Source organism: Acinonyx jubatus, chromosome B2, assembly GCF_027475565.1.
Source record: "Acinonyx jubatus isolate Ajub_Pintada_27869175 chromosome B2, VMU_Ajub_asm_v1.0, whole genome shotgun sequence".
NCBI lineage: Eukaryota > Metazoa > Chordata > Mammalia > Carnivora > Felidae > Acinonyx > Acinonyx jubatus.
The window spans coordinates 434262-456494 of NC_069385.1; the positions used below are offsets into that span (position 1 = coordinate 434262).

The 22233-nt window shown below is 53.1% G+C and overlaps 1 long non-coding RNA gene across 1 annotated transcript; it reads right to left on the minus strand.

Moving 5' to 3' along the window:
- Positions 1 to 17992: 17992 nt before the first annotated feature.
- LOC128315441 (uncharacterized) lies at positions 17993 to 21260 on the minus strand. Its single transcript, XR_008298189.1, has 2 exons — positions 19208 to 21260; positions 17993 to 18616 (listed from the first exon to the last, which is right to left on the minus strand). It is a non-coding gene; the product is annotated as an uncharacterized LOC128315441 (long non-coding RNA).
- Between the last annotated feature and the right edge of the window lie 973 nt (positions 21261 to 22233).

The window sequence follows — 22233 nt, forward strand, 5'->3', positions numbered from 1 at the left end:
GGAAAGTGAGCACGGATTGAATGTCCGCGTTGGGTGTGGAGGTCAGAGGCAGGTGCCATGCTTATCAGGTATTTACATCCTGGGTTCACCCCTTTTATGCTCTGTAGGCCAGGAGTTGGCAAATTTTTATTTGTAAAGGGTCAGAGAGGAAATATTTTAGGTGTTGCAAGCTATCCAACTCAGTCGTAACCACTTGACTTTGCTGTGGTAGCTGAAAGCAGCCGTCGCCAATAGTGTGTTTTCTGATAGTGTTTTATGTACAAAAACGGGCTGTTGGCCAATTTGCTCAGACACTGTCGTTTTCTGACCTCTGCCATAGGCTGTCGGAATACCCCTGGCCTGATAGGATGTCCACGCCCAGACTAAAAAATGTGCGCAAAACTGATTTTGCCTCTGCCAGAAAGACTTACTTTATTGCAGAGGAAGATTATGGTCTACCTTCTTCTACTCAGATGTCTAAATGTGCAAAATGGATTAGGCTGTGATTATTCGCATTAAATGGACTTTTGCTTTACAAAGGATTTGTCAGGGTTTTGTTAAAGACAGAATTGTTCTCAGCACATGTGAATGTCTGTTTGCTGCCCGAGACACAGAGAAACCACTCTGAAGCCTTTTTCCACTTGCAGGCCAACCAGAACTGAAAATCCATGAGAAGATAACATAATCCCACCAAAACCCAGCTTTCAAACCTGCCTGTGTGGGTCTGGCTCTGGGGAGGGTGGAGCGATCGCACCCTGACCGCCCACCTTGACAGGGGCACGGAGCAGCCCCGGGGCTCTGAAAAGTCAGTCATGGAGGACAGCCTGGAGGAGCAGAGCCCAAAGTGTCTCCTGGCTGGTAGTGAGTTTACCTTCTTCCCCTCCAGCACTCCGGGCTTCGCTGAACATGGCCTCAAGGCCACAAGCGGGCACGGAACAGATGGAGGAAACACAGGAGTTCTGGTCCCGGCTCACGGAGCGGCAGAGGGGCCCCTCGTGCCCACTCAGAATGCGCAACGCCGTTTTTCTTCTTTTCCTTGGTTTCCTGTGCTCTTGGCCTCGGTCCCAAGCTGCCCCATGTGTCTGCTGTAGCAGCAGGAGGGGGAGCCCATGGGGCCCGGCGCTTGGGGATGGGACTTTCCTCTCTGACTAGAGGGCTGGGGTCCCAGGAGGGCACTGAACCCCACCTGGTGCAGGTGGGGTACACGTGGTGCAGGTCTGGACAGCACCGAGCTGACGCTGGAGCCACAACCCACGGAGGTCAGGTTGGAACTCGTTGCTGGAATCCGGCCAGACAGAGGCAGAGGACCGAAAGAAGGGCCCGTGACAGAGCATTCAGAAAGTACTGGGCAGGCACATACACAAGAGGAGAATCACCACTACCTGGGGAGGTGCAGTCAACGGACCCCAAAACTCCAACAGAGGTACCGGAATTATCTGAGAAAGACTCCCAAGTGCCGTTAGGAAAATTCTCCAACAATCGAGGAGGAGGAGCACTTGAGAAGGGGAGGATACTGAGTCTCAGCAGAGACAGAAGATGGAAAGAAGAAGCTTGTGGACCCTCGAGAGACCATGAAACACACATCGGCCGAAACAAAACAAGACAGAGCTCTCCTCGGGATGGGAGGTAACAGCCAGGGCACGGGCCCTCGCGGGCGCCGGGCGGCAGCTGTCGGTCCCCGCAGCCCGGCAGTGGGCCCCTGTCCCCTTCCCTGCGGGGCGCCTGCCGGGTCTGCTGTCAGTCCGGGAGGTGACCGCGGTCCTGCTCCCGCCCCTTCAGAGCCGGCAACGGGCAGCTGCCTCACGTCAAGGCCTGTCCCGCCTCCAGGAAGAGCCCACTTCCCCTGCAAGGGCTCACTTGACTAGGTCAGCCTCATCCAGGATAATTGCCTTCCTTGAAGTCAATCGATAAGGACCTCGGTTCGATCTCAGACTCGCGTCCCAGCTGCACCCAGATTGGTGTCTGACTGAGCTGTGGGAACTGGGTGTAGACCAGCGTGCCGGGCTCGGACATATTAGAATTCTGCCGGCTGCATGGGCACTGACTGAACACTCCCCAAATCTGGCAAGAGACATAGCTCTGCACATTCAAGAGGATGAGTGGACTCCATACAAGATAAACGCAAGGAAATCCATCCCAAGACACATCACAATCAAGCTCCTGCAAACTAAAGACAAAAGGAACCCTTGACGGCAGCCAGAGAAAAGCGGCCTGGAGAAGCCGCCGACACTGTGGCCTCTCACCGGGAACCCCGAGGAGGACGAAAGGGGAAGCAGAAGTACGTTTTCCAAGTGTGGCAGGAAGGAACCCCAGCGGAGCTCGGACCCTTCAGGAAGGAAGGTGGAGTGAAGGCAACCCCCTGAAGGGAAGCTCCGCCCTTGCCGCAGGGGCATCGCTGGGGGGGGGAGGGTTACCGCGGGCAGAAAGGAGGTGCTTCCGAAGGAAGTCGGAGCCCCAGGTACCAAAGAAGCAGTGAGCGCCTCCGCAGGTACCAGGTCCTTGTCCTCCTCTGCAGTTCTTTGAAGTACGTTTGCGAAAGCAGCCATTAAAGTGCCACCCCCCAGGGATGTTCCCGGTGCACGACAGCACGGAGGGCTAGTGCAGGCGGCTGGAGGCGGCAAGATTTCCACATTCCGCTTGAAAGGGCGAGATAGTCGTTCTAGGTGGATGGTGACAAGCCAAGTATGTACATTGTAATTTCTGGAGCAAAGCTGACAGCACCAACCACAAAGACAGAGCGAAAACACAACAGCTAAATTAGCCGGAGTTCGCGAGTTCAACTAACCCAGAAGAGGCCAGGAAAGCGGTGGCAGAGGACGAGAAACAGAGAAAACAAAGAGAACCACGACAAACCGGTGGCTCTGAATCGAAACGTATCAGTAATCGCATTAAACATTAGTAATCTAAACACATCAATGACAAGACAAATTGTCAGAGCCCAAAACGTGGCCCAGCTCGGTGTTGTCTGCGAGAGGCTCCTTCGGGGAGAATGACGTGGGCAGGTGAAAAGAAAGCCGTGTGGCCGCATTACCATCAGACAGCGCAGGCTTCAGAGCAAAGACAGTTTCCGGAGACAAAGAGGAACATCACATAAGAGCAAAAAAACCCAGCCCCCAAGAAGACACAACCATCCTGAGTGTGTGCCCAACTGCAGATTCAAAATTCGTGAACTAAAAACGAACGGAACTGAAAAGAGACACACGGCAGTCTGCAATTATAATGGGAGACCTCACTCTTGGTTCCATAATCGATAGCGAACAGAAAATCTGCAGCACAGAAGAGCCAACTGCATCTAGCTGGCATTTATGGAGTGCCACACGCAGCAAAGAAGATGCGTTACATCTGAGTGCTGGGAGGACGTCAGCCAAGAGAGGCCAGGTCCCGGGTCAAAACAAACCAGAGCGCGTCGAACAGAGCGGAGAGCATGCGTTGTTCTCTGACCTTAAGGGTAATAAACAAGAAGTCAGTAACAAAGAGAGAACATGAAAACCTCCATATACTTCGAAATCAAACAAAACACTTCTACGTAATCCTCGGGTCAAATAGGAAGTCTCAAGAGAAATCAGAAAGTAGTGACAGAGATTAGAAAATATTAGAAAACTGAAAACGAATTTATCATACACCAACCTCAGAGGAGCCAATGTTCAGAGGAGAAAGTATACATTGAATGCTCATAGCATAAAAGAAAAAAAGGACTCAAAATAACAATCTAAGCTTTAAATCTAACAAATCAGAAACAATAGGAGGAATTAACATAGGAGCAGAAATGAGATTGAAAACATAAAAACATGTTAGAAAAACCGACAACCCCTACGGCCGGTCGTCTGAGCTCTTGCGCTACTGACAAAGGAAGAAAGCAAAGAGACACACACCCCCTCTGGGGAGCGCACGAACCAAAGACACGGGAGGGTCGGCGAGAGAGCTCCGTGAACTCCAGACCCAGAGGATCTCATTGGCAAACTCTGCCACAAGTTTGCAGAGGCTAGGACACCGATTCTACAAAATGCCTTCCAGGAAACAGAAGAGGAAGGAACCTTACTCCCCTCCTTTTGTAAAGCCACCATTATCCGGGCGGGCAGAAGCTGCAGATGTCAACATGAGCACAGGCTCGGGAGTGCGACCAGCACGATGAACGAGCCCCGTAGTGCGTGTGCCACGACCAGGAAGAGCTCACTGTTGGGGGCCAGGGGTGCTCCCACAGAGATCGACCCCCATAATCCGGAGGACTGACCGTCTGAAGAAAACCCACATGATCACATCAACTGGTGAGGTCAAAGTTTTCGACATTCATCGTCCATTCATGATAAAAACTCACAGCAAACCAGGACCAGTCTGGGACTTCCTCCTCTTCATAACGGGCAGCTATGGAGAAGCCCCCGGCTAACTTCATGCTTAATGGTGAAGGACCGGTGCGTCCAGCCAGGCTTGGGATTCCACTCTCCTTGCCCCCAGTCAGCCTCAGGCGGGGGCACTCGAAGCCAACAGGCACGCAGGTTGGAAAAGAAGAATTAGGCCATCCATAGACGGCATGACTGTCCACATATAAACCCCTAAGAAATACACCCAAAATAATGTCCTAGAACTAATATGCGAGTTTAGCAAGTTTATAGAAAACAAGATCAACATATAGAAATCAATCCTAATCTGTAATGCAATCAGCAATGGAAACTGACAATAAAATAAGGAGACCACTTACACTCTGTGCTGTGCTGCAAGTCCTGAGTGGAGGGCTGGTACTGAAAACAGCAGCAAACCTGGTCCCCCACAGGGCGGCACCTCGAGGGGGCTTGGGAAGGACAGGGCGGCAGGGGCCTGGGGGAGGGCAGGGCTGGGCCTCGGCTCTGCCCAGATGGGTGCGGGTTTGGGGGGTGTCAGATGTCAGCACCTTGGAGACAGTCCGTTCCCCAGGCTCCAGATGCACCCTGCCCTCACTCTTGTTGACAGAGAGCATCTCGTGGGAGGCAGGCTGTGGGCCCAGCCCAGCCGGGCCTGACACTGGGTCCCAGACCCTGGAAAGCCCCGAGTGTGCCGCTGGGGGGCGGGGGGGGGGGGTAGGCGTGGGCGCTCTGAGGGGTAAGGGCACCTCATTCTGGATGGTTAAGTGGAGGAAATATGAGGTCCATTTGACAGAAATATCCTCAGAGGGTGTGTGCAGGGAAAATGCTTGGAAAACTTACTGTCAACGAGAATAGGCCACTTCAGCCAAGAACAGTGGCTTCTGCAGCTGACCCCAGGCCCAGCCTCCAGCTTGGCCCTCGGAAACACGCCTTCTCCTCAGGGTTGGGCCCTTTCCTGCACTGCTGCCCTTTCACCTGAATGACCCACGCTGTTCACACTCTCTGTGGAACGCGAGGGTCCCCCGGAAACCTGCAGACGCCTTCCTCACAGCGTGTTCCCTTTCCCGCTATGCCTGGGCTCTGCCCCAGCGTGGGGCATGGCCACGGGGTGCCCAGGCCGGCCCGGGGAAGTCGGAGGAAAGACACTGTGCACATCACTGGCGCTTCCCCGGGGGACGGGACAGGGGCAGAAACTAGCTTCTAGCTCCACACGGTGAGACGAACACCCTCATTCCCCCCGTGCCTCAGGAGCAGAGCCGGCCAGCCGCACGGACCGCACAGGCACCAGCTGAAGCAGAAGATGCTATGCTACTGGTTCTTCCTGTTCTCTTGCCTATCAAGTACCTGTTGGATCCAAAACGTCCCATCTCAGTGAGGCCGGTGCTCCGATGGGTCCCTGCCCCCGGAGCCTACAGAATGCACACTGCATGTAGGGTATGTTGGGTGCTCAATAATTGCTCATCGTTGTTCCCAGCAAAGGCACCCCGGAGAGCCTTTTCAGGTAAGAGCGTGTGAAAATGTTGCTGTAATCTGAATTTCATTGTGCAGCAATATCCCGCCACAAATACTGTCTTCACGCTCCTGGGGATGGATAGAGAGACACCTTCTCTGGAGGGACCCTTGGCTTGGGAAAACCATGTGCTTAAAAGGCGTTGAACATGGGACCGGGTCTTGGGTTTGAGTTCTCCCTTCTTACAGCCCAGCGCTGAGTTCGCACAACAGATTTTCTCCTGCACTTCCTGCCCCTTGGCGCTCGGCCTCCTGCCCAGGATGCCGGTGCCGTGGGGCTGCAGAGGGACCCACGTTCCCATCACCCAGCTGGTCCCGGGGGGGCCTGGGAAGGAAACCAGCTGGCGTCTTCACGGCTTCTGGCAGCCCCTGAGACCGGCTCCAGGACGGAGAGTGTGGCCCTGCCCCCGGGACCCAGGACCCTAAGGAGGCTGCCAGGATAGGGATTTCCCAAAATCAAGATAAGAGCTGGCATATGGAGGCCTTTCTTAGCCAGGCACAGGGCCAGCCTTCGTGTGAATCATCCCACGTAACCATTGCAGAGCCATGAGAACAAGGCACAGGGTTTAGACCCCGTTTCCAGTAAGAGCCTTGTGGTCAAGGGTGTTACATGGGTTGCCCGAGGTCACCCGGGCCTGGAGGTCAAGGCCTCCACTGGCACCTTGGCCACAACTTTACGTTGTCTGTTGTGGAATGTTAGCTGTGGAAATTTCTAGAATTGTGGTCCCTGGGCCCGCCCTCCTGGTGTTACTTGGGTCCTCGTTAGAAATGCAGAGTCTCAGGTCCCCTCCAGATGTCCTGAATCAGAATCAGCATGTAACAAGACCCCAGTTGGCCCACATACACGTTCAGGAAGCGCTTGCTAGTCTAAGCTGCACACTTCACAGACGCGGAGGTGAGACCCGGCCCCCCGCTAGTCACCGGGGCTTCCAGCCAAATGACTGTCTCCCCTGTGGCCCTAGCACGGCTTGAGGGTGTCTTATAGGAGATTTAAAATAATGCTTTGGGTTTGGTGCGAAATTGGATTTGATAAATATTTGTTCCCCTCTACAAAGATGACTGAGACACAGGTATTGCTTTCACGGGGTGACAACTTGTGAATAAGTAACACAATTACCAGGCGCAAAATGCCAGAGTGGAAGAGAGGAGTCTGGGGGAGGTGGTGGCCAGGCGTCCCTGCTCTGACACTGAGGGGCAGGGAGCTTTGGGACAGGACTGTGGCTCTGGGGACAGGGACAGACGAGCCAGAGATCTGCAGGCCTAGAGTTGCCCAGAGACCTCAGGAGGCAGCTCGTGCAAAGGGTGAGGGATGCTCTGGGCGGGAATGAGGTGGCCAAGGGTGGCCTGTGTGGGTTCCAGTGGAAAGAGGGACAGGAGCAGGTGCCCTGAGGGGTGAGGGACAAGGGGAGAGGACAGACATGGGTCAGGGTGCTGCCAGAGGGTGGGAGAGGCCGTGGGCAGGATCTGAGGCTGTGGAGGAGAAGCTGGGGGAGGACGTGGGCTGTGGGGACATGAGTTTGCCTTAATTTGTGGGCTGGAGGTGGACCGCAGATGGCGAGTGGACACATGTGTGAATGTCCAGAAACAGGTCGGGGCCTTGCTGCTGGTCTGAGCCCAACAGTTAAGAACAAGGCACCGGGAGGACAGAAGCCAGGGCTGCAGAGGCCAGGAGAGGAGTGGTGAAGAAACAGAGGCCCGCCAGGCATGGGCTCCCTCGGCCTCGGGCGTGAGACCCCAGGGCTGGGGCCAGCAGGAGCAGTGGGCAGCGCTCTGGGGCCTGCACCTCGCATGCACCACCGCCTGGGGCGCGTCTGGGCTGCACCAGCCCCTCCTGTGGTCTACAGAGCATGCTGACTGTCGCATGCGACCCAGGTTCTGGTGCTTGGGTAAACCGCTCAGGCCCACAGCCTCGTGGGCCTTGTACCTACATCTCCATCTGAGTTTGGGTTCAGCAGGTGACAGAGGTTTCCAGCTGGGAGCAGGACACAGGTCTCAGGAGCTTTGGTGGCCTGGTGAGCTGGTGAGACTGGTGAGCCTTCTGCGCCCTAAGAAGAGAACAAGGAGCAGTGGCTGTTTGCAAAAGAAGCCCTCAGGTCCTTGAAGTGGATGCCTCTCCCAGCCCTGGGCTGCTCTCAGCTTCTCGTTCCTTGTTGGTGCTGCGGGCAGAGCCCCTCGAGCCACACGCCTTGGGAGAGGCTCCCATCCCGGCCCCACTGCACACACGGCGCTTGGGACAAACCCCAGGAGGAGAGAGAGGTCACTGACCCTGGTTCGGAAGGGCGTATTCAACAGTACACATTATTCTGTATTTGGGGAAAAAGCGATGCAAGAAAGCTCTACAAAAACTTCTTGGCCGTTTGGGATTTCCAGAAGATAGGAATTTCCTACCCAAGTGCGTCTGGAGCTCAGAGCCCGGGAATGGGCTGAGGGTCCTGACGGGTGACGGTCACAGCCTGCGTCTAAGGAAGCTGAGACCGTGTGCAGGCGGAGGGGGCGCAGGGGGCACAGGTCTGACGCTTTGATTTCATCACCACGCAGTCTGAAGGGGGGCGTTGGCTTGAGTGGAAACGTCATTGCAAAACGGCATTTCCTGCGATGGCCCTGCGCACACCTTCGGGGGCAGTGTTCCGGCAGGAAGGTCACCTCTCCGCAGACACCTGATCGCGCAGCTGCTACAGCCGCTCCCCTCGGGCCGCCAGGCAGATGCCACGTTTCCTGCAGACTGGAGAGAAGGAGAATTTGCCCCTCGAGGTAGCTTGTCACCACAGGGCCTTCAAGGCACTTGTATTAAGCGTTTGACAAAACCACACGTTCTTCTGATGCCTGCAGACTCTTAACTAGCGTGTCGCAAACGCAAAGACCCCACCTCAGTCAGCTCAACCCCACGGGCTCTCCCTGCGCCGTTAAGGGGCTTTGGCTCCTTCCGAGTGCAATTTCCGCCACGGGCGGCCAGAGAACCGGTCACGACCCGAGGGCCGTGACGTCGTGGAACCCACGTCTGCGCAGCCTCTGATCAGCCGTGGCCTGGGCCTGCACGGGACTTTGTGCTTGACGGACTTGGATTCGTGGGGCAGGAGAGAGTTCCTGGAGACAGCAGTGCATGTGGCCCATGGCCTCCGCCCTGTGTGTCCTTCCACCCAAGTCCAGCCCGGATTCCAGCGCTGGCCTCTGTGTGTGCTCCGCCTGCGGGGGCATCGGGCCTTCTTCCCCCATCTCGCGTGTGTGGCACTCTCCACCGCCTGCCCCTTTTCCGGGACACCCCCCCCCCCCCCCCGCCTCACGGCCCCCAGAACCTCCCCACCCTCGCCTGGAGGTGGTTCTGCCATAATCCGTGGGTCAGGGAAACGCCCAGCGTCCTTCTGCGCCACCGCCGCCTTCCACATTCCTCCTCCCCCCTGTCGCCCCGTGGCTCCCACCCGCAAAAGGGCCCAGCAGGCGGCCAGTCGTGGCTGAGCGAGCCTGGCTCTCGTCTAGTTTCCCGGAGGTTTGGTCTTTCGATACTACGTCTAGCAAGCTGGTGCGAGATGGACACGTCTGGAACGCGTGAACCGCGGGCCTGCTTCTGCTTGCCTCGTTTTCATCCTCATTGCCCGAGAGGGCTGCTCACTCCCCGATTGTGACCCGGGGCAAACGGGTCCGCTCCCAGCTCCTTTGTTTGTGGAGCGACGGAGGCCGTGTAGTGCAGCGAGGCCTATTTCCAGCAGCGTTCGGAAACAGTCAAAATGCACAAAAGACTCTTAGATGCCACGACTGGTCCTCGCTCTTGGACATTTGGGTAAAAGCAACCTTAAGTCCCACTTTGCCTAGAGCAAAGCCAAAGGAGAGCCCGGGGTGGTGCCGAGGGGGGCAGGGGCAGCGAGTGACAGCACGTGCTCTCGTGTGAGTCGGGACAAACCATCGACGGCCCGGGGTCCGGTCTTTAGCGGCCGGTGCTGCCCTGTGGTGGGCAGCCGTGGTGCTGAGCCGGTCTCACAAATGCCCCTTGTTGCCCCTGCAACTCCGCCACCTGGACCCAACGTGTCCTGAGGGAAACGGTCTCAGCGAGGGGCAGCAGGGATCCGAGCCCCCAGGCTGGGGGTGCAGCGGTGGCCTGGCTCTGGCAGGGCCCCCCTGGGGTAGCATGAGGCTGTGGGCAGCAGAGGTGTGCCGCCCCCAACCACCCTCTTCGCGTTGCCCATCTCCTTGGGCGCCCCTCAAGGGGGAAGCTCCCTCAGGGCCTCTGACTCGCATGTTTGGCTTATGTGTCGGGCCAGGTCCTAAAACCTTGCTGTGCACCTGGAGGGCCTCCTGGACAGAGGGAGCAGAGGCATCCTCACCCGCACCGTGCACGCGTTGCAGGGGGTTGGGGGGGGAGCAGCCAGCAAGCTGGCACCCAGGGCATCCGTGTCCCCGTGGGCTGCTGGGGCAGGGGTGCGGAGGGCTAAGCCAGGAGCAGCATCCTGGGCTGCAAGCTCGGCCTGGGGACCTTCCCCTGATTAAGGTGGAACTCTGGGATCTTGCATTTTCTTTTAGTCGAGGAGGCTTCATTTTGGACAGTTGCCACGAGGTGAATAATGGTCTCTGGTTTATGACTTTCTCATTCTTAATGCTGGTCTTTCTAGTTAAAGGCTCTGTTTTTCAGGAATTAAAATTGAAGATGTTTGTTAAAGAAGCTGGTGGTATAACTTAATAAAACCAGTGCTTATAATTTAGTCATGAATTTAAAACTATCAATACGATGGCATCTGTAACAACCCTAATAGCCTTCTACAGAAAAAAAAATCAAGAAATCACAGGTAAATAAGAACGGTTTAATTTAACATTTAGGGAGACAGGGCTAAGAATGGGAATCCGGAACCCCGGGAGTGACCGTGAAGGCCTCTCTTCCCTCCAGAAGCCGTTGGCTCCTTCCACGAGAGGACATTCCCCTACCTCCCCCCGAGCGAACCTATGACTGTCGTCCTTTTTCTTTAAGGAACACCATTCAGTGCTGGGGAAACAAGATCAGGTGCTAAATTATAAAACATTATCAGAATATTTATTCATCAAAGGGTTAGGACAGGTACCTCCCATCACAATTTACCGCTTGAAGGACATCGATCTTAAAATTTAGGTCAATAAACAGAATTTCAAGAAAGAAAACCAAACAAAACCAGAAGGAGCCTCAACCCTGTTGGCAGGAAATCTCTCCCGCGGGAGGCAGCAGGGGCCTGCTGGGTGGGTCCCCAGTTTACCTGTGGCCCCAGGAGAGTGCTTCTGGCCCCCCCCCCCCGCGGAGGTGCAGGGACAAAACACCCATCCTCAGCGGAGACAGCCTGCGGTCGAAGAGTTCTACAGCCGCCAGTGGCCACCCGTTGCCACGTGGAGGGGAGAGTCGTGCGGAGGATGAAGTGTCCTGACTCGTTCGGAGGCCCAAGGGCTGGGAGGCTGCTGTCCGCTTCCTCTGAACCTCTGGCTGTCCGGAGCCCGGACCCACACTTGGGCCGCCTCATCTCCCGCTCCCCCGCTCCCTCCTTATCGGCAATGGGAAATGCTAGTAGAGCCCCAGGTCCTGGGGCTGTTTTAATCACCATATGTGTTAACACAGGGAAGTGCCTGGGGCACCGCCTGTCACACAGCAGGTGCTCAGGAAGCTCGGGCTGCTGGGAAGCCTGGATGCCCCTGGCAGGTGGGACCTGCCCCACAGGGACCCCTGGCCTTCTTCAGACTCCTGGAGCCAGCGAACCTCCTATAGCTTAGGTCTATGAAGCTGGCTTAAGTTGTTCCTCTGGAACCTGCAACCCAAATGTCCCTGATCAATATGCCGTGTGACCTGTGACATCCTGGTACGCTTTAATAACAGAGAGACGTTTGGCTGATTCTAAATGTTGTGGGAATTTCTGGAGCAGGACCTGTGAGTGGCCGTTCCCTGCAGTTAGTCACTAGTGGTAAACCTGTTTCCTGAGCACATACAGGGGGTTACTTCACACCCCCGTTTATTTCAGGTCAATTCCAGCACATGGGTTTGGGATGGGGGGAGGGCAATACTCAGGTGAGACGGCGGAAGGACGGTTCTTTGCCCACTCCAGAGCATAACGGAATGTCCTGGAGGCGATGTGAGGTAGGAGACGAGAATTTTTTTTTTTCTTTTCAAAGTTGTTCTTAATTTGTGTTGGCTTCTCTGAACATTGAGCATGATTGTGGTATTTTTGTAGACGGGATGGCCCCTAGAGTCTCTGTTGGCTCCCGCCTCCTGAATTAACTACAGAGGAACCACGGGATGAGTGGATTTGAGCGGCAGAGAGACTGTGAGAAGCCAGTGGAGACAGAACTGCTGTGTGTGTGTGTGTGTGTGTGTGTGTGTGTGTGTGTGTGTGTCTGGACGCAGCAGTGGAGGGGTGTGGCGGGAAGCTGTCTATCCTCTGCCTCCTCCCCAGAGGGCCTCCGGTGGGGCTCTCGTATTGTCCCCTCCTCACCCACCTCTGGAGACTGCAGCCCCTCCGGAGGGGCCCGCGATGCTTCTCCGGGCTCGGAAGCCAGCCCCCCTCAGAGGAGGTTTCCTGGCAGCTACGCAGGTGGTCAGCTAAGTGCCGATGACGGAGACGATGATCCTGAAACAGGTGCAGGAAGGGGAAGAGCATTTTCTAATTCTCAACATCGTTTGGCACCAACTTGTAGCGTCCAACGCCTATTTACAAGACAAACTCTTAAACAGCTAGATAAAAAGAGCTTCTTTAACTTTGTGGAAGTTGTATGCTCCAAATCCACCGTAAGCTACTTTCTGACGAATACAACGCTGCTTTGAAGATGGGAAACACAACTAAAACGTCCACTACGACTCTGTCTAGGATGTACTGAGCACGATTACTCACGTTGTGTGGCAGGACAAAAAGAGAGACCCAACTGTTATTTGCAGGCACTGTGATCCTTTAAATAGAGAAAACCGTCAGACTCAACAGACCAATGTATTAGAATTAGCAAGGGAATCTAGCAAATTTGCCAAATTTAAGATAAACTTACAAAATTTCGTGTTTATCCACATCAGTAACCAAGTAGAAAATAGAATAGATGCATTTACAGTCACAACAAAATTTCTAAAGTGTCTAAAGAAATAGCAGCAAGAAGTGTGCAGTCCTGTGTGGGGCACTGAGCTCTGGGAGAGGGCACAGAAGAAAGCCTAAGCTCACACGAAGGTGCCCAGTGGAGAAGGCTTGCCGGGGGTGAGTTACTAAGCCGAAGACGTTGATTTTCACTGGAACCATATATCAATTCAAGGCAATCCGAAACTAAAAGGCCAGACTGAATTCTTTGGCTCAAGAAAATTCATTAAGAATTTTGTTTTCAAAGAAAACATTCAAATTAAATGAGGCTCCTTAGACAAAATACTTAGGGTCAGGGAGGGGAGGAAAGGGGAGGGGAAAAGAGGAGAGAGGAGGAGGAGGAAAAGGAGGAGAGGGGAAGGAGGAGGGAGGGAGGGGTGGGGTGGAGGAGGCAGGGGGAGGGAGAGAGAAGGGAGGAGGAAGGGAGAGGGAGGGAAAGGGGGAGGGGGGAGAAAAGAAGGGGGAGGGAGGGACAGGGGAAGAGGAAAAGGAGGAGAGGGGAAGGTGGAGGGAGGAAGAAGGGGAGGGGAGGAGGGGGGAGGGGAGGGAGGGCAATGGTGAGAGATTTTTGTGTTACCCAAACAGACCCCTTCCAACTTGTGGGTCACTACTTTAGTGTTTTTCCCCTAAGATCATTTGCTGTAGAGCAGTTTTAGGATCACAACAAGACTGAGGGGAAGGTACAGGGATGCCCCTGCCCCCACATGTGCACAGCCTCCCTCATGGTCAACGTCACTCACCAGAGGCTACATTTGCTAAAACTGACCATTGTCACCCAGAGCCCATAGTTGACCTTAAGGTTTGCTCTTGCCATTGTACCTTCTATGGGTTTGAATAAATGTATAATGACACGTACCCGCCATTATGTCGGACGCGGCATTTTTACTTTTGTATGGCCAGCTTTCAGTTCCTTTGAGTAAAGACCAAGGGGCATGAGTGCCGGATCGTTCGGTAAGAGAAGGTGAGTTTTGTAAGGGGCCTCCACCCCGCCTCGGGCAGGGGCTGGGCTCTCTGCACTCACTGCAGCACTGGGCAGGGGTTCCTGCCTCCTGCACACTTGCACATCCTTGAGGGCAGATGATGGGTTTGCTCACTTGTCATGTGCCCATCTTCCCTGGTGAGGCATCTGTGATGGTCTTTGGCTCCTTTTTTAAGTTGTTTTCTTTTTGTTGAGGTAAAAAGATTTTTTTTTGATGTTTATTTATTTTTGAGAGAGAGAGAGCGAGCAAGCTAGTTGGAGCAGGGGAGGGGCAGAGAGAGGGAGACATGGAATCAGAAGCAGGCTCCAGGCTCTGAGCTGTCAGCACAGAGCCCGACACGGGGCTCGAACCCACAAACTGCGAGATCATGACCTGAGCCGAAGTCAGACACTTAAGCGACGGAGCCACCCGCGGGACCCCTTTTTGTTGAGTTTTAAGAGTTCTTTTATATTTTGGTTAATAGTCTTTTACCAGATACATGTTTGGCAAATATTTTCTCCCAGTTTGTGGTTTGTCTTCTCATTCGTGGAGACGCTGTCTTTGCAAGAGTGTGGAGGGTTTCCATTGGAAACATCTGGAGCCATCACCACACCCAAGGTCATCTGGGTTTCCTCCTATGTTCTCTTCAGGGAGTTTTATAGTTTTGAATTTTGCATTTGGATCTATGACTTATTTTGAGTTAATTTTTTGTGAAGAGTGTAAGGTCTTTGTCGAGATTCATTTTTCCGTACGTGGACATCCAGTGGGTTTCACGACATTTGTTAAAGAGACGATCTTGGCTCCATTGTGTTTGTCAAGAGTCAGTTGACTCTGTTTACGTGGATCTGCTTCTGGACTCTCTTTCCTGTTCAGTCTGTTCTGTGGATGCCACAACATCTTGGTCGCCATAGCTTTCCAGTGAGTCTTGGAGTCAGGTACTCAGTCTTCCAGCTTTGTTCTCCTTCATTGTTGAACCACTGGCTATTCTGGTCTTCTCTCTGTATAAACTTTAGAACAGGATCGTTGATACCCACAAAGCACCTGGCTAGGGTTTTGACTGGGATTGCATTGAAGCAAGAGGTCAAGTTGAGAAAACGGACATCTTGACGACATTGAGTGCTGCTGTCCATCAACATGGAATGTCTCTCCATTTATTTAGTTTTCATCTGCTCCCTTCATCAGATCTTTGTAGCTTTCCTCATAGAAGTCTTGTCCATAATTTGTTAGATTCAGACCTAAGTATTTCATTTTTGGGGATGCTAGTATAAAACGTATTGTATCTTTATTTTCAAATTCTACTTACTCATCACTGGCATATTGGAGAGTGATTGACTTCTGTATGTTAAAGCTTCTATATATTAAACTCGTACCTGCAGTGCTATAATTGCTTATTAATTCCAGGGGTTTTTTTAGTTGGTTATTTTGGATTTTCTACATAGATGACCTTGTCATTTATGAGTAGTTTTATTTCTTCCTTCCCAACGTGTGTATCTGTTAGTTCCTTTTTTTTTTTTTTTTTTTTTTTTTTTTTTTTTTTTTTGGTCTTACTGTATTAGCAACGGCTTCTGGACAATGCTGAAAAGGCATGATACGAGGAGGCATGCTTGCTTTGTAACTGATCTTAGTGGGAAAGCCTCAAGTTTCTCACCATTAAGTATGATGTTAGCTGTAGGGTATTTTTTTTTTTTTGTATATTTTAAAGCCTCAGGTTGAGGAAGTTCCTCTCTATTTGTAATTTATTGAGAGTTTTTATCATAAATAGGTGTTGGATTTTTTCAAACACTTTGTCTGCATCTATCATATAGTTATGTGATTTTTCTTCTTTAGGCTGTTAATGTGATAGCTGATTTTCAAATGTTGAACAGCCTTACGTACCTAGGATGAATCCCACTGGGTCCTGGTGGGATTATATATTGTTGGATTTTATTTGCTAATATTTTGTTGAAGATTTTTGCATTTATGTTCATGAGAGACATTGGTCTGCAGATCTCTACACACACACCCTCGTAGCATTGCCTTCTTATCCCCCTAAAGGCTGACCATCCATCAGTCTGGGTGGACTCGGTCATACTGATGTCCAGTGACCCAGAAGCGTCCAGAAGCGTCTCCATTGCTTCTAACACCACTTGCTTGTTTCTTGTCACACTCCATGTTGGCTGTAGGACAGCCATGCTGGTTCCACCTCACCTTCATCAGGAGTCAGCCCGCCAGAGCAGGGTTCATCTAGAGAGCCACAGGTCCCCACCTCAGTGGAAGAAGAGCTCCTAGAGACCCCACAGGAGGTGGCCCTTGTCGCCCTCACACCTCATTGACTGAGCTGACTCCAGTGAGGGAGTGTGATCTTGCTGAGCGAGTCAGAACCCATTTGGGTCTTCCTCGGGGGTGGGGGTGGGTGGGGGGCGGCGGTTCATCCCTGGAGCCATAATAATTGAACTGCAAAGCTGGTTCACAGCTGGTGTGGACTGACCTCAGGTTCAGAGCAGACGTTTTAAAGAGGAAAGGCCTGGCCCTTCGCCCCAGTGCAGTAGGAAGATGCCTCAGCAAGCTCTGGGCTGCCCCGGGGGCCTTGAGATTTAACAGGCCAAGATAGATCACAGGCTGCTGGCTTGCTTTCTTCCTGTTTTTAAATTTAAATTTCAGTTAACATACAGAGCAGTGTTGATTTCAGGAGTAGAATTCAGTGATCCATCACTTACAACACCCAGGGCTCATCACAGGTGCCCTCCTTAGTACCCATCACCCATCCAGCCCAGCCCCCACCCACCTCCCTCCATCAACTCTCTGTTTTCTATAGGTAAGAATCTCTTGTGGTTTGTTTCCATGTCTCCTCTTTCCCCATTTCCCATGTGTTCACCTGTTTTGTTTCTTAAATTCCAGATATGAATGAAGTCGTATGATATTTGTCTTTCTCCGATTTATTTCACTTGGCATAACACACTCTAGCTCCATCCACCTTGTTGCAGATGGCAAGATTTCATTCTTCTTGATGGCTGAGTAATATTCCTGTGTGTGTGTGTGTGTGTGTGTGTGTGTGTGTGTGTATCCATTCATCAGTCAATGGAAATTTGGGCTTTCTCCATAGTTTAACTATTGTTGATAAGGTTGCTGTAAACATTAGGGTGCATGTGCCCCTTCATTCTGCACAGTGAAAGAAACAATGAGTGAAACTAAAAGGCAGCCTATGGAATGGGAGAAGATATTTGCAAGTGACATATCTGATAAAGGGTTAGTATCCAAACTATATAAAGAACTTACCAAACTCAACACCCAAAAAACAAATAGCACAGTTAGGACATGAATAGACACTTTTCCAAAGAAGACATCCAGATGGCCAACTGACACATGGAAAGATGTTCAACATCACTCATCGTCAGGGAAATACAAACCAAAACCACGATGAGATGCCACCTCACACCTCAGAATGGCTAAAATCAACAACATGAGAAACCACAGGGGTTGGCAAGGATGCAGAGAAAGGGGAGCCCTCTTGCATTGCTGGTGGGAATGCACACTGGCTGTTTCTTTCCAAGAGTGGCTGTCTTCACAGAACTTTCTCTCCAATCACTGAGCTCCATGGCTGGCCATAGGGTAGGTAGATAAAACTGAGGGGCAGCAGGTGACATCAGGCCAGAAGTCCTCCCATGTCCCCTGCCAGTCCATGTCTGTCTGACTCTCCTTGACTCTTTTCTAGCATGGGTCTGTTTTTGCTTGCACTCGTGTGTGCATTTAGAGCGTCTGGTCTTAAAGGTAAGAGACTCATGCTTCTGTGACTCACCCACACTGCTCCTCAGTAGCCTGGCACTCGTCCCTGCCAAACAGTGCCTGTTGGAGGGGTGTGCCCTAACTTGCCCTCGTCCTGGAGACCGCCGTGTGGGCTTTTCCAATTTGGGGTTATTCTGAATAAAGCTAGTATGAACATCTTTCTACAAGTATTTTTGTGGACATATATCTTTATTGCTCTTGGGTAAACATCTTGGATTGGGATTGTTGGTTCATAGGGTAGGTACGTATTTATTTTGATAAGAAAGTGTTAAGCTTTTTTTTTTTTTTTACATGCTGTCATTTATGGTTCTGTGAAAGACACGTGGAGTTTTAGCTGTCCAACATCCTTGCCAATATTTGGAATTATTTACATTTACCTTTTTAAAAAATGTTTATTTACTTTTGAAAGACAGAGAGAGACAGCATGAGTGGGAGAGGGCAGAGAGAGAGAGGGAGACCCAGAATATGAAGCAGGCTCCAGGCTCTGAGCTGTCAGCACAGAGCCCGACACAGGGCTTGAACCCACGAGCCGTGAGATCATGACCTGAACCGAAGTTGGACACCCAGCAGACTAAGCCACCCAGGCGCCCCTGTGTTTACCTCTTTAAAAGAATATACAAACTTGGGGTGCCTGGGGGGGCTCAGTCAGTTTAGTGTCTGACTCTTGATTTCGGCCCAAGTCATGATCCCACAGTTCGTGAGATCGAGCCCCGCGTCAGGCTCTGTGCCACACCCATGTGGAGCCTGCTGGGGATCCTCTGTCTCTGCGTCTTTCTCTGCCCTTCCCCTGCTTGTGCTCTCTCCCTCTCTCCCCAAACAAACAAACACAAAAGCCACCGAAAAGAATATATAAACCATACATTAATCGATAGTCTCACCCCTCTCTCCCACCAGGCCCACCTCCGGAGCCACTGATAAGTGGTAAAGCAGTCCGGTCCCATGCTCCTCTCCCTGCCCGCCGTGGTCACACTGGTGGGGGGCTGAGGAGAGGCGAGGTCCTCCAGAGGCAAACCTTTAATGCGGATGGAGAGGAAGAGAGGAAAATGCAAGCACGGGTCATCAGAAGTCAGACCCTCTAGGACAAAAATCAGCCGATTTATGTTAAGGAAGATTCAGATACAGGTAAAAGTGTGGGCGTTGGGGTGAATGCACCTGACCTCAGATCCTGAATCGTCCCCTCACTGAGGGGTCTTCCTAACAGCCACAAGACATTCGTGAGATGAGGGTATCGATACCAACGCCTAGTGCACGTGGATGAGGTGGGGATTAAGTGAACCGAAGAAGTCCTAAGTTCGGTGCAGGGCCCGCACTTGGTGGGGCCGCTGCTGACGCTGCTGTTGGTACCCCATGAGGATCACAGACGGGGTTCCCACGCGCTCTGGAGGGGGTGGACTTGCCCAGCGTCTATGCCCTGCCCGCTGTGGGGGTGAAGGGCCCAGGCTGGGCGGCGACGTGGCGCCTGGAGCCTGAAGCTTGGAGCCTCGCTGCCAGTGGGCCTCTGAGGTCCCTGCGCTGGGCGTTGGGCTTGAGCTACATTGGACTTGAGGATTTTGCAAGTTTGGGGATGACAGAAAACACCCCCGAGATATTTTCAAGTACTTACCTTGCACACAGAGACATCCTTTATTGTTAAAATTCTGCCACGTGTTGGGTATCTAAGTAGCCGCTTGACGGGCAGAGTCTATTCATTCTCCATAAGGGCGTGTGAGGGGGGCCCTGTCCCCTCCATCTTTAGGTCATGCACGGGGACCCGGGGCCTTTGCTCTCTGATCCACAGCCATCTGGCTGCGTCCTTGTCCCGGGAGGGGGCTTGCAGCTAGCAGGGGCCATCTCCCCCACTCGCTCCGGGCCTGCTTGGCCTGTCCCTGCTCCCCGCACGGGCCGTCTTGAGGTGAGCCTGGACATCTTCCTCCATGGTGTCGGCTCTGGGCCGGGTCCCCTGGGTAGCTGCCCTGTCCTCCACCAGCGGGAGTCTGAGTGGCTTCCTGAGCTGGTGCCCGCTTCCTTTCTGAGGAGCCCTGCACTGGCCTCCGTATCCTCCTTGGCGGGAGTCCCGAGGCCGCCACCCCCCAGGCCAGCAGGGAGGCGGCTACTTGTTTGCTCCCTTTCCGCTCCCCTCCCAGAAGAAGCGAGGGCCCAGAAGACAGGGTCTGTGTAGTTCACACTCTTGTTTACTGAAGTGGAAACAAAGGCACAGGCAGGAAGGCGCACATTGGGATCAAAGCAGTCCTGGCCCCTCCTCCCCCACCTCCAGCCGGGTCACCCTTCCCCAAACTCCTGCTGGAAACCCACCTTCTTTCTCTACCTCAGGACGGTCTCACCCGTTATGCCGTACTTTCTCAGCAAGCGTGAACAAAACGTATAAGTAAGTGATTTAAATGTTTACTTCTTTTTGTGGCTGACAGACAAGCAAACCATCGTCTTCTCAAGAGCCGGGGTCACATTTCATGCTGCTCTCCTGCTTTTGAGGCAGCTCCCCGACGTTTCCTTCTGTCCCTGTCCCTTCACACATATGATTTGAGATTTCCTATGTATATGCCTTTCCCTGCCAGGGATTTCCTATTGGAATGGGGAGTGAAAATAATTGTTAAATAAGCAGAGACAACCTATAATTGGGGGCTAAATCCAGCGATCTCTGAATCCCGTGCTGCGGCCGTCAGGGCGACAATGTTCGTGGGGAAGCTGTGGGGTCCGCACGGCTACCGAGGGGGTGGACGCTCTTCCTACCTCCCCTGTGGGAAGAGAAGCATCGCTTCGGGCAGGAAATAGGGACATTCCGCAGGTTTGAAAAGATAACCAACTTGACAAAATGATGCCAAATTTCAGACCAATCTGGCCGGGACCTGCCACGTGGGCTGGTTAGGGTGAGGGAGCGTCAGCGTCAGGAGGGTGCCAGGCAGGGCCCAGCATCTCGGGGAGCTGGTCACGGTCTGAATCCTGGAGATGGCGGGCTGGAGGGAACAGCATGGAGACTGGTCTGGAGCAGAGATGGCAGGCTAGAGGAGCAGGAGGGACTAGGCCACCAGGCGCTGATGCTGCCCGGACGGAGGCTGGAGTGCAGCCGGGATGGGGCGTCCGCGTGGCTCCCTCCCTTTCTCCTGGCACCTCGCAGAAATGACGTGGCAGCTGTAAGTCAAATTCTGGGCGGTCCTTCCACCTCTTGTGAATATCCTGGGGTTTCTCAGAAACATTCTCGGGACTCCCCTTCTATCCTCAGGGCATTTTCTTCTAAATTCTGGGCCTATGGGTCTGCGCTTGGCTGAAGCCACTGGTGGAGGTTGGAGGAGGAACGGCCCAAGTGGGAGGAAGGCCAGTTTGTGTCCCCGTGCTCCCGGAATGTGGGCAGCAGGCTGCCTCCTTTCCATGGGGGTGCCGGGCCCGTGGGGCCTGTGCTTCCGAGGGGGGCACACCTGTGTGCTGGGTCCCCACACCCCGTGGCAGTCGGTGGCAGCAGTGGGGTTTCCCAAGTGGTCACGGTGAGCCTGACCACTGTCATCACCTCTTCTGTCCAGCTCCTTGTCCAGTGTGGGCCCTGGCGTCCGGTGTGCAAAGGTGAAGGGGCAGGCGTGTGGCGGGCCAGGTCTGATGTCCCGGGGTCCCCGGGGCGGTGGCTCCCTCCTGGTGAGAAAACCAGCATCTGTCTTTAAAGACATTTACTTGTTGGGGCGCCTGGGTGGCGCAGTCGGTTAAGCGTCCGACTTCAGCCAGGTCACGATCTCGCGGTCCGTGGGTTCGAGCCCCGCGTCGGGCTCTGGGCTGATGGCTCAGAGCCTGGAGCCTGTTTCCGATTCTGTGTCTCCCTCTCTCTCTGCCCCTCCCCCGTTCATGCTCTGTCTCTCTCTGTCCCAAAAATAAATAAACGTTGAAAAAAAAATTTATAAAGCCATTTACTTGTTCACCTAGTGTTTCCAAAAGTCATGCATTTCATTAGACTTTAATGGCATATAAACTATAGATAAGCAAATGGCAAATATAGAAAGCACTCAGAAATCCACTACCCAGCATAATTATTACCATTTTGTTTTGTTTCCTATGCTTGTGTATACAGGTTTTCTCCTTCCAAAGTGGACGTCTATGGTAGAAACCTGTAACCTATTTTCTCACTTCAAAGTCTCTTTCAATGGCATTTCTAGGCTATTAAACGTTCTTCCACAACCTATTTTTTAATGGCCACGTTTGTATAATAGTCCATTGCATGGGCACCGTTTAATTTATTTAACCAGCTCCTCGTTGCTGTGCCTTTGGGTTATTTTCCTAACTCTTCATAGGTCCCTGTGTCCCCACACTGACGGCCTCTGCCTTCAAGGAGGTTGCGTAGTGAGGGGGCTTGTGTCTCCCTGGAGAGCGGAGGACCCGGGGGTCGTCGCCTGTAACACACGTTAGAAGCACGTGCATGTTATAAGCAGGTGCAGCCTGGCCCTCCACACCCCTGCAGGAAAGGGGCTTGGGGAGCTGCACGACTGAGAATGTCGGTGTGAGTCTCTCTAGCTCTCACCCGGATCCCTTGTGTATGACCCGGGGGTCCCCTCTTTCCGCCAACATCCCTGACCCGCAGCAGCGTCTCTGGCCGGCTTGCAGGTAGGACGAAATCTGACTTCCCACCGTCCTTGACTTGGTGGCTGTCTGACC